Below are 12,693 nucleotides of genomic sequence, written 5' to 3'. Positions count from 1 at the left end.
GTTACTTCAAAGCAATTTGAATATTATACTCTGTTCAATTGTATTCTCCAGTCAGGCTTCACAAGCAGACCGTTGTAAATTGGCAAGTCCCCTTGTAAATTGCTGAAATGGAACATCCTCACCTGACAGAGCATTGGGCTTGTGCCAAAAAGACAATGTGTACCAACAATTGTTCATCATTCTTCCCAAAACAGTGCAATGTATTGATAAGTACTGAAATATTTTCAAACAGGATTTCCAACAAGATGTGCAACATGACACAAACAACGAATACTTAATCACTGTGGGAGTTGAACCCTCAGGCACATATGATTTTACAGAAGGGAATACATCAAGTTTACTGTTTCACTTCTTTATTTTGTCTTGTGGCATAGATGGCATCAAACTTGCACGGCTGGTGCAATTTTTATTTTGTGGGGAAAGAATGGGAGTTGCTGTTGAGGCTTTAATTCTATATATTTCTTTGCCTCTGCTGAAGGAAGCCACGATGTGGAGATGCCACTGTTGGACTGGGGTGGATAAAGTTAAAAATCACATAGCATCAGGTTATAGTCCAACAGGTTTATTTGGAAGCAGTGGCTTTCAGAGTGCTGCTTCTTCATCAGGTAACTAGTGGGGCAGGATCATAAGACAGAATTTATAATAAAAAAACACAGTGTCATGCAATTAAAAATATATATTTAACAAACCTAGATCACTGTTAAAACTTGCATCTTTCAGAATGGGTTGCAGGTTTCAGTTCATTGATATGTAAATCACAGAAGTTCTTTTAAGTCACATTCTTGAGATAACTTAAGGTTCTATAAAAAAAGGTGACATCTCAGCTCAATGTACTGAAGGTGTGGGGTTAGAGTCTGTCTGTATCCTAATCTTGAGTCACATTGGCTCTATTTCCAGTGTAAGGAATTATAAAATGTTATATGGATTGACTGTCTGCATTGACTGCCTGCAACCTGTGTGCTTTTTGAGCAAAGAATAGAATGCATCTGCAAATTTACCCCACAGACCTACGCGCGTGTGTGTGTGCGCGCATGTGAGGGAGATAGAGACAGTGTGCATTCTTAGTAGACTGTGTGCATGAGTGTGACGGAGTATAAGCCTGTGAGAAGGTATGCATGGGTGTGAATGTGGGGGGTGTACGTGTGTGTGCCTGAGAGAGAGCATGTGTATGAGAGAAGGTCTGAGTGAGTGTGTGTGTGTGTGTGTGTGTGTGTGTGTGTGTGTATAGTGTTCTGGGGCTGCCTGTATTGTGACATGAACCCAAAGTCCTGACTGAGGCCATCCTCGTGAGTACCAAACTTGGCTATCAGCCTCTGTTCAGCACTGCGCATTGTTGCGCATCCTGAAGTCTGCCTTGAAGGATAGTCACCCAAAGATCCGAGGCTGAATGTCCTGAACCGCTGAAGTGTTCCCCGACTGGGAGATAACATTCCTGTCTGGCAATTATTGTACGGTGTCCATTTATCCGTTGTCGTAGCATCTGCTCGGCCTCGCCAATGTACCATGACTTGCGGCATCCTTGTCTGCAGTGTATGAGATAGACTATGTTAGCCGAGTTGAAAATGTGTTGCTGGAAAAGCGCAGCAGGTCAGGCAGCATCCAAGGAACAGGAGAATCGATGTTTCGGGCATAAGCCCTTCTTCAGGAATGAGGAAAGTGTGTCCAGCAGGCTAAGATAAAAGGTAGGGAGGAGGAACTTGGGGGAGGGGCGTTGGAAATGCGATAGGTGGAAGGAGGTCAAGGTGAGGGTGATAGGCCAGAGTGGGGTGGGGGTGAGTCACATGAATACCTGCTGTGTACATGGTGGGTGATGTACCATGTGTAATGGTAGTATCCATGGTGACACTCTGAAACGCCTTGCAGTAGTTGCCATGACAGGGTTGTATAGTGTTGTGGTCGATGATATCCTGAAGGCTGGGCAGTTTGCTGCAAACAATGTCTGTTTAAGGTTTGGCAGTTGTTTAAGGGTGAGAAGTGTAGGCACAGAGAAGGTCTTGGCAAGGAGCTCATCCTCATCGATAATGTGTTGCAGACTGCGAAGACCATGGCATAGTTTTCCTGCTCTCTTCAATACATTGTCCGAGCTGAGATATCACCTTTTTTTTAATAAAGCCTTTAAGTTATCTCAAGAATGTGACTAAAAGAAGTTCTGTGATTTATATTGATGAACCGAAACCTGCAATCCATTCTAAAAGATGAAAGACTGAACAGCAATCTAGGTTTGTTCAATATGCTGTTTAAATTTCATGACACTGTGATCTTTTACCATAAATTCTGTGTCTTATGATCCGACCCCACTTGTTACCTGATGAAGGGGCAGTGCTCTGTGTTATGGACTAGGCTAGACCACTCAAAACATTCTTAGGCAGGCAGCCCCAGACCATCAATTTGCAATTTGTTTCAGTAAGTGCCCAGTGAAAATTACCCGGAGTAAAACAACTTGGTTGACGACTAGATTTTAAAACAGAAAAAAAATTATTTACAAAATTACGCGATGAAACACAAAGAACAGAATAAAGGACCCCTACAGAACTCAACCTATCCAAGTAGACTTAATTATGCTGTTCCAAATATACACAACAGTTCTAATAAGCAAATCCCCTTTAAAAGACAGGATAAATGGAACACATGCTACAGTTTGAAGTTGAAGGGCAAAGAAGAGAGAGAGATCTTCCAACTAGTTCAATGCTGAACTAAAAACTGCTCAGCTCAGGTCAGCAAGAGTAGGCTGACCACTCCCCTCTCTTTATACAGAGCACTTTGAAAGCATGGCTACTTTGGCCTGAAGTCTCACCTGTTTACATATAAACAAAAGGTTTCTCAAAATCCTTTTCATCTCTGTACCAAACCAGACTGATCAGACCCTGGCCCAGTTTAATACCCCTTTGAAAAAATATCAAGGAAAGAGTCTCCTTGAGCCACGGAATAGCTTTTAGGGAAAAAAAGGACTAGCTTTGTGACACCTCCCCCTCTTAAAAAAATGAACTACCAATACTTTCTTTTTTTAACCCTTCAAAACCTGGTTAGTATTCTAACCATACATTTACACTATACTAACTACAAACATGCAAATTCAGGTCGTGGTACCACCCACCACCAAAGGTCTCCATTTCTTATTCGAGTCTCGATAACGCATCAGCAATCCTGTTTCGCGACCTGCCACATGCACAGTTGTCAAATTGAATGAAAGCAAATTACTGCGGGTGCTGGAATCTGAAACCAAAAGAGAAAATGCTGGAAAATCTCAGCAGGTCCGGCAGCATCTGTAAGGAGAGAAAAGAGCTGAGGTTTTGCGTTTAACTGATCCTTTGTCAAATTGAATGGTTCCATCAAGAAGCTCCATCGAAACAGTCTGGCATTTTTGTCCTTGAGTTTTTCCACAAGTGTCAATAGGTTATGATCAGTGTAATATGATTGTCTCAGATGCATTGCTGGTTATATAAACACTGACAAGGTGTAATGCCAACACCAAGCTTAAAGTTTCTTTCTCCACCTTTGTATATTTCTGTTGATGAATGTTCAACTTGTAAAAATACCCGCTGGGTCTTTCTATCCCCTTGTCGTCCTACAGGATAACTGCCCTGACACCCACATCACTGGCATCAATAGCCACCTTGAAAGGCTTCAGGTAATCCCATGTAGTTAATACTAAAGCAATGGTTTACACAGTTTTTAAGCTGTCAAATGTCTTTTGACAGCCAACTGTCCACTGAAACTCCTTGCCCTTTTTTAACAATTTGGTGAGTGGAATAACCACACCGCTCAAGTTCGGTAAAATCCACTCAACTCCAAGAGCCTTAATATTGCTATTTTCATTGACAATGTGGGAAATTCCCCATTTACTGTCGTTTTCGCATCCCATGGGGCCATTTATCGATGTCCAGTAATATGGCCCAGGAAGGTGACTTGGGCTTTGGCAAATTCACTTTTAGCTCAGTTTACCACCAAGCCTGCCTTCTGAAGTCGATCGAAAAAGTCTGATAAATGTTGTAAATGTTCCTTCCATGAGTGCCTAAAAATCACCATATCATCAATGTAAACAGCACAGTTGGATAATCCAGCAATGACCTTATTAGACAGTCTCTGAAATGTGGCTGGAGCATTTTTCATATCAAATGGCATAACCTTGAACTGATATAGTCCGTATGGCGTTACAAAAGCTAAAATCGCCTTTGCTCTGTCTGACAGAGGTACTTGACAGTAGCCTCTGAGCAAGTCCAACTTAAAAATGTAAGTTCCTTGTCCCACTTTTTCGACACAGTTCTCTAACTGTGGAATTGGATATGCATCAGTCTTTGCAATGACCTTGACTTTGCAATAGTCCACATGTAACCGTTGGGCACCATTTGGTTTTGACACCATGACTGGGTGAGCTCCAGTCACTGTGACTCACTTTGATTATGCCATCTTGGAGCATGTGCTCAATCTCCTTCTGAACCTGTGTCAACTTTAGAGGTTTATGCCTGTAAGGATGTTGCTTAATCGCAATAGCATCTCCTTGTCTACATCATGCACAATTAGGTTAGTACTTCCCAGTTTATTTCTGCCTATCTCCCCATGTGATAGTAATAACGCTTTCAGGTCATTTCAATTTTCTTGTGGAAGGTAATTCAATAATATATCCCAATTTGTGACAACTTCCTCATTGTCCCATTTGATTTGAGGAATGTCCAAATCAGAATCCTCTGAACTTGATTCTTCCTTCTGTGCTGTAATCATGAACACCTTCTCCTCTTGCTTTCATTCCCTATCAAAATACCTTTTGAGCATATTCACATGACACACTCTGTGATATTTCTTCCTGTCTGGAGTCCTTATCAAGTAGTTCACCTCACTCAATTTCTTCTCAATTTGATACAGTCCACTAAACCTTGCTTTTAAGGGCTCACCTGTTACTGAAAGTAACACCAATACCTTATCCCCAATTGCAAAATTATGAATTTAAGATTTCTTATCCGCTTCTTATTTCATTGTATGCTGTGATACTCTTAAATGTTGTCTAGCCAACTCTCCAGCTCTATTTAATTGTTCTCTAAAATTTGACACATAGTCCAAATGGGTAGCCATGTTTATCTATTTGGTCCTTCTCTATTCCACTTATCTGATTGAAGAAAGTTTTGGATAACACTATGTCAGCTTCCTTATCTGTGCCTTTTGATCTCTCCTGCTTCAGCTTTTGCCTCTATGATCTTGTGATCACACAATCTGGGAAAATTCCTGGATAAACATCCTTCATGTCTTCAGTTGCCTGCGTCTCCACTGGCTTTTCAACAAGAGTAGGCAGCACATCTACCGGTAAATCAGCTATATCATTTACAAGGACAAATTGTATTCCTGGAGCTGAGAGTTTGTCCAGTACTCCTACCACAAATTCTCCATTCTTCTTTGGACTCTCCAGCCGCACTTTACAAAATTGAGCACTTGAATTCCTGTTAACAGTACCTGGCAATAGTCTCTCAGGAGTTCATATCTCCTCATCCTTCAGCATTACAGACTGAGAGGATCCTGTGTCCCTTAATATTGTAACCTCCTTACCTACTTAACCTGGCCGATGTGAATAAACTTTACCCTTGCATGTATATTTTTTAAGCAGATTTGGCACTTCCTCCGTAATCAACCTCTGGTCATCTTGTACACTCTGAGGCAGTTGTCTAACTTCCCTTGTGCTTTTTGTTACTAGTCCAACAAAACTTTCAGGCTTGTCCAGTTTTCTTACATCTGGCTTTCTCCTTATCCACCAACACTTTGATTTTGTGTGGCCCACTTTATTACAGTGAAAACGCTGGAGCTTTTTAACTTCTTTGCCCTTCTCAAGGGATTCTTTTTTACCCTGTGGTAAGTTATCCTTATGGTCTTCACTGAGATCTACCTTTCCCTTTCCACATGAGGATTTCTCTTTGACGCAGTTTCTATCCCTCATGTTCCTGGAAGCCAAACAGAGTTTTATGGACCAGCTCATAATCATCAACCACTTCAGCTGTTAACCTTGCTATTTTAACGGTCTCCACTTTGACATGAGTTTGCACTACTTCAGGCAGTGAATTTTTGAATTCCTCCAAAAAAATTACCTCTCTAAGGGCATTATAGGTTTGCTCAATTTTTAAAGTTCTTCTCCATCTATCAAAATTACTCTGTTTGATCCTTTCAAACTCAATATAGGTTTGACCAGGGTCCCTCCTTAGATTCCTGAAATGTTGCCTATAGCCTTCTACTACAAGCTCAAATGCATTTTAAATGGCTTTTTCACCTCCTCATATTCCCTAGATTCCTCCTCTGATAGTGAGGTGAATACCTCACTAGCCCTACCTACAAGTTTTGTTTGGATCAACAAAACCCACATTGCCACTGGCCAGTGCATTTGTTTAGCCACCTTTTCAAATGAGACGAAAGAGGCTTCCACATCCTTCTCACCAAATTTAGGCAATGCTTAAACACACTTAAACAGTTTCTCACTGGGCTTCTGACTATCAGGGGCTTGCTCCCCCTCACTCTCTTCCTCATTAAGCCTACCCTCAGCCTTTATCTCGAGCTTTTTAAGCCAACTTTCCTTTTTAAGTGTCAGTTTTTGAAGTTAAAAAGATCTCTCTTTTTACCTCTCTTCTGCTTTTAATCATAACTCAAAGTGTTTCATTTCTGCTGCCCTTTCCCCATCTCACGCCTCCAACTCAAGCTGCTTCATTTGCAATTGAATTCTTGCCATCTCTACAGAGTCTGATGGTTTCTCCAGCAAATTTAAATGTTGAGCTACTGCTATAATGATCTTTCCTTTCCTCACAGAAGCAGACAGTTCCAATTCCAGCTTCTCTGCTAATTCCTGCAACTTGGTCTAATCCACTTTTTTGCAAACCTTCCAAAGCCACTGCATCCACATTCAGAAAACTTTTGGCGACTGAAAGAACCATTCCTATCCCAAGGTCTGTCTACCCAACCAAAACCAACACTCGAAATAAAGACACTAGCACCTACCACTCACTGTTTAAAATCCCGCAAAGAGCCCCCAGTCTGTTATGGGCTATAATTGGCGTGTGACTGTGCGAAGTGGGATAAGAGGGCAATAGACTGAAGATGAGTGGGAATATTACCTGCTCAGTGCAATGCCGGGATAGATGGGAATGAGGACAGCTTCAAGATTTGACATAATCAGGAGTGCTGTGCAGGAGAATGCATGGGCAAGTTCGGCTGTGGAGCTTGACAACAGATATTGCCCTCTTTCTCACTCTCCCATCTCCCTGTGTTATGGATCCAGATTCCCTTCTGTCCATCCCAGCTGGTCGCAAAGGTTTCCCTCTTCAGTCAATGGGGAAAAGCTGTCTCCCTATATCCTTCAAATCTCACTTCAGGGAGGAATGACAGATGCAGGGAGAATCATTCCCAAAGCTCCTTTCTGTCGCTATGCAGCCTCAAAAATCCAAGTGAGTTGAGATAGTGTAACCCATACTAGATCTTTACAATTGGACATCTTTCCTTATAACATCCCACTCACCTTCCCTGATTGGTCAAGGTGTCTGAAGTTGGCAATACAAATGCTGTGGCTCAGATAAAGAGCCTTGACAAAGCTTTGGGGAGAGTGTTTTCCAACTCGCTAATTGTCCCAATGCTTTGGCAGGGACTAGAGTGAGAGGTTTCTGGACTAAGTCTCTGGAGTGGGAATGCAACCCACAGCCATCTAACTCTGAGCTGAAATTCAGAGACTGTGGGTTCCTGTTAGTTCAAAGGGCAGGACTGATCAGTGTAGGGAATCCTGGATGATTAGAGAAATTGAGGCTCTGGGCAGGAAAAAGAAGGAGGCATATGTCAGGAATAGACAGATAAGATTGAGTGAATCCTGAGAGGGATAAAAAGGCAGTAGAAGTATACTTAAGAGGGAAATTAGATTGGGCAAAAAGGGAACATGAGATATCTTTGGTAATAAGGCTAAGGAGAATCCAAAGAGAAACTACAATACATTAAGCAAAAAAAAAGGGTGAGATAACAAGGGAGCATTTTGTGTCAGTATTTACTGTGGAGGAGAATATGGAAGCTAGAGAAATTGGACAAATAAATAGTGATATCTTGAAAAGTGTCCATAGAACTGAACAGGTGATGCTGGATATTTTAAAAGGCACACAGATGGATAAATCCCTGGGACCTGATCAGATATATCCCAGAACTTTGTGGGAAGCTAGGAAAGAGATTGCTGGGCTCATTACTGAGATACTTGTGTCATTGATAGCCACAAGTGTGATACTAGGTAAAACTAGGTAAAACTTCACCAGTTTCCTCATTTCCCCTTCCCCCACCTTACCCCAGTTCCAACCTTCCAGCTCAGCACCGTCCCCATGACCTATCCTACCTGCCAATCTCCCTTCCCACCTATCCACTCCACCCTCCTCTCTGACCTATCACCTCCATCCCCACCCCCATTCACCTATTGTACTCTATGCTACATTCTCCCCACCCCCAACCCCCTCTCATTTATCTCTCCACTCTGCAGGTACCCTGCCTCTATTCCTGATGAAGGGCTTTTGCCTGAAACGTCGATTTTCCTGCTCCTCGGATGCTGCCTAACCTGTTGTGTTTTTCCAGCACCATTCTAGTCTAGACCCACAAGTGTGATGCTGGAAGACTGGAGGTTAATTAATGTGTTGCTTTTATTTAAGGAAAAGTAGTAAGGAAAAACCAGGGAACTATAGACTGGTGAGCCTGACATGAGTGTGGGTAAGTTATGGGAGGGGATTCTGAAGGACAGGATTTACATGTATTTGAAAGGACAGGGACTGATTAGGGAGAATCAACATGATTTTGTGTGTGTGAAATTGTGTCTCAATAACTTGATTGAGTTTTTTTTCCAGACATCCCCGATGAAGGGCTTATGCCTGAAATATCGACTCTCTGGTTTCTCAGATACTGCCTGACCTGCTGTGCTTTTCCAGCACCACAATTTTTGACTCTGACTCTCCAGCATCTGCAGTGCTCACTTTCTCCTCTGAGATCACAAAGACAGATGACCTGGTCATTACTACCATATTGTTTGTGATACCTTACTGTGTGCATTTTCAGTATTACAACAGGGACTGCACTTGCTAAGTACTTCATTTGCTGAGAAGTGCACGGGGAAGATGTGGCATGAATGTAAGCCCTGTTTTTTTGTTTATCTGGGCCATAAGCTTTAATCTTATTCAAAGCTAAACAAACATTCTTCACAAAGGCAGACACGGTTAGTAACAGAATATTTTAATATTAAATATTGAAAAATGTCCAACTTCTTGGGCAACAGGGAAATAGAGTTCAAAAAGATCAAATGTTGTTTTATATTGCAATCTTGTTCTGCTGTGATTGTGCAGGTTATTACTTTTACACAGTAGATAGGGAGGCAGATGCTTCAGATCAGAGTAATTAGAAAAAGAAAACTGCTTCTGTTTTGCAATATTTGGACATTTTCTCTTGAACCCTCTTCCCAAAGGCAGGTCTGACCCATGGTGCCACTAATTCTAGGGAAAGGAGGAAAGTCACAAATCTGTAGCCACTAGAACTGGATTGAATTCGATGTACCAATCTGATGAACATGGACCAGCATGTTCTCAGCAGCAAGTTCATTATTATGTAACACATACTTTGCGTGCATGCTATTGCTTGATGTAGAGGCTCCAATTGCTTTTCTCTGAGAGGAATCTTTCCCACCATTTCCGACAGTCATTGAGATACTTTGGCAGAATTTACAAGTTCATACTGTTATGTCCAAAGACAGTAGAGTGTAGTGTCACTCTGTTCCCACTCCTCCATGGGCCAAAACATAAAAAAAACGAATCTTGCTGCCAATATAAATAATTATATATCTTGCCCATTTTAGTTTTTTTTTAGAAAGCAAGATTTATAACCATGTTTCTTACTAAGGACAGATTGCTCAGGGGATACAATCTTGAGATTAGATTAGATTACTAACAGTGTGGAAACAGGCCCTTCGGCCCAACAAGTTCACACCACCCCGCCGAAGCGCAACCCACCCATACCCCTACATCTACCCCTTACCTAACACTACGGGCAATTTAGCATGGCCAATTCACCTTACCTGCACATCTTTGGACTGTGGGAGGAAACCGGAGCACCTGGAGGAAACCCACGCAGACACGGGGAGAACGTGCAAACTCCACACAGTCAGTCGCCTGAGGCGGGAATTGAACCCGGGTCTCTGGCGCTGTGAGGCAGCAGTGCTAACCACTGTGCCACCGTGCCGCCCACTATGTTCTTTCGGCGACTCTTTTGACTGAATGAATCATTCAGAAGAAGGGTTCATGCCCGAAACGTCGATTCTCCTGCTTCTTGGATGCTGCCTGACCTGCTGTGCTTTTCCAGCAACACATTTTCAGCTCTTGCCCCTAACTCTGTTTGTTTTCACAGGCATTCCTCTAACTCAATAATGTAAAACACAAATAATGGATCAATAGCAAAACAGATAGCTATCGACAGTCACATGATTTGCAGAAAGCATTGTGAAAAAAATGCTCCAGTGTCAACAATGAGTTTCCAATTACCTTTCTTTTTAAGAAACTATTCCAGCTATGTCCATAAAAATTTTAAATAATTCCAGTTTTCATAATCCTTCAAAACTTCAGTTCTCCAAACAATATCAAATATTAAGTGTCTTCATAATATGACTCTGCCTGTTTGGCCACATTATGAACGTATCCACAGAGGTGGCACGGTGGATCAGGGGTTAGCACTGCTGCCTCACAGCACCAGCAACCCAGATTCAATTTCAGCCTTGGGCAACTGTCTATGTGGAGTTTGCAATTCTCCCTGGGTCTGGGTGGGTTATATCTGGGTGCTCTGATTTCCTCCTACAGTCCAAAGACATTCAGGTTAGGTGGATTGGCCATGACAAATTGCCATCATGTCTAGAGACATGTTGGGCAGGTGGGTTAGTCATGAGAAATGCAGAGTTATAGGGATAGGGTAGGGGGATGAATCTGGGTGGAATGCTCTTTGGAGAGTTGGTGTTGACTTGTTGGGCTGAATGGCCTGCTTCCATACTGTAGGGATACTATGAAATTGTCCTTGGCCATTAAACCCTCAAGTGGATATAAACTCCAGAACTTCTGACTTTCAAATGCAGAACAACACCATGAAATTACAAGGTCTTGTTGAATGCAAGGCAGTAGATAAATAGCTCCAAGTCAATTTTCACCAACATAGTTCAAGTTAGAAAATGCCTCAAACCTTGCATAGTGTTAGTTTGGGGTGATTTTGAACTGAAGTGCAAAACTAGTTTTTAGATTAGATTAGATTAGATTACTTACAGTGTGAAAACAGGCCCTTCGGCCCAACAAGTCCACACCGCCCTGCCGAAGCGTACCCACCCATACCCCTTCATCTACATCAACCCCTTACCTAACACGGGCAATTTAGCATGGCCAATTCACCTGACCTGCACATCTTTGGACTTAGTGCCACCATAGTTATCTTGTATCTAATAGTGAGTGTTATGGCTTCTGATGCTGCCTATTGTCAGCCTTAGCAGAGGGGAGGAATTTGCACCTACAATTGTATTCATAGATATTCACTTATACACTTCTTGTTCTTTTTTTTGCCTCATCTTCATTTGTGATTCTGTTAGCAAGTTATCAGTTTGTTTAAAAATAGAATTTCTTTTAATTTCAGAGGGCCATAAGTGACAAGAAACCAATTACCTAATGAAACACATTTTATAAGAACAATATAATAGTGTTAACTATTGACTTTTATTTTTGCCACTGTGAAAGAAAGCTTTGATTGGAATGTGTTCTTGTGGATTCTTAAAACTAAAAGTAATAGACAATGAAACTATTGCAAGCGTTATCCTTTTTTCTGTTGTTTCCAAAAATTGCAAGCAATCATCTTTGCAAAAATAATTATCTATCATAGAATCCCTACACTGTGGAAGCGAGCCATTTGGCCCATTGAATCCACACTGACCCTCCAAACAGCATTCCATCCAGACCCACCCTGTCCCCATAACTCTGCATTTCCCATGGCTAACCCCCACATCCCTAGACACTGTGGGCAATTTATCATGGCCAATCCATCTAACCTGCACAGCTTTGGATTGTGGTAGGAACCAGAGCACCTGGACGATATCACTCAGATATAGGGTGAATGTTCAAACTCTACACACAGTCACCTGAGTCCCTGGCATTGTGCGGCAACAGCACCAACCACCCAGCCACCGTGTCACTCTATGCTTCCTTTTGTCAGCTGGTGGTCGTCCAATTTTCTTTTTCCAACATTTTCTATTTACTGTGAAATACATAAAATTGAAAACATGCAACACAGACATTTCACAGAATCAGTACATGTTGGTATTGACTTATATGTGAACAAATGCTGCTAATCTGTTGACCCACCCAGTCATAGTGCCTTTCTATCCACAATGTATCCCATCTAATCCAAATGTTGATATAGTTTTTGCATCATATATTAATCCTGGAAATGAATTCCGCAGCATCAAATCTCTTTTTCTCACCGTCCTTTGTTCCTACAAAGACACTTTAAGAAAAAAAGTGTGGCAAAGGGGTATTTGAGTCTGTTAAAGGAGATGCAGCCAAAGTCTCTCACGCATGAGCTCCCAAAATATGGACCAGGACGTCACGTGGAGTTGCGCGCTAAAATTCAGACTCCTGAGTCCAGAGATAGCAATGGTAGACATGGAGATTCAACTGAGTTCTTACAGCTGTACTG

Source organism: Chiloscyllium punctatum, chromosome 23 (genome assembly GCF_047496795.1).
Source record: "Chiloscyllium punctatum isolate Juve2018m chromosome 23, sChiPun1.3, whole genome shotgun sequence".
NCBI classification, from domain to species: domain Eukaryota; kingdom Metazoa; phylum Chordata; class Chondrichthyes; order Orectolobiformes; family Hemiscylliidae; genus Chiloscyllium; species Chiloscyllium punctatum.
This window is presented reverse-complemented; position numbering follows the sequence as displayed.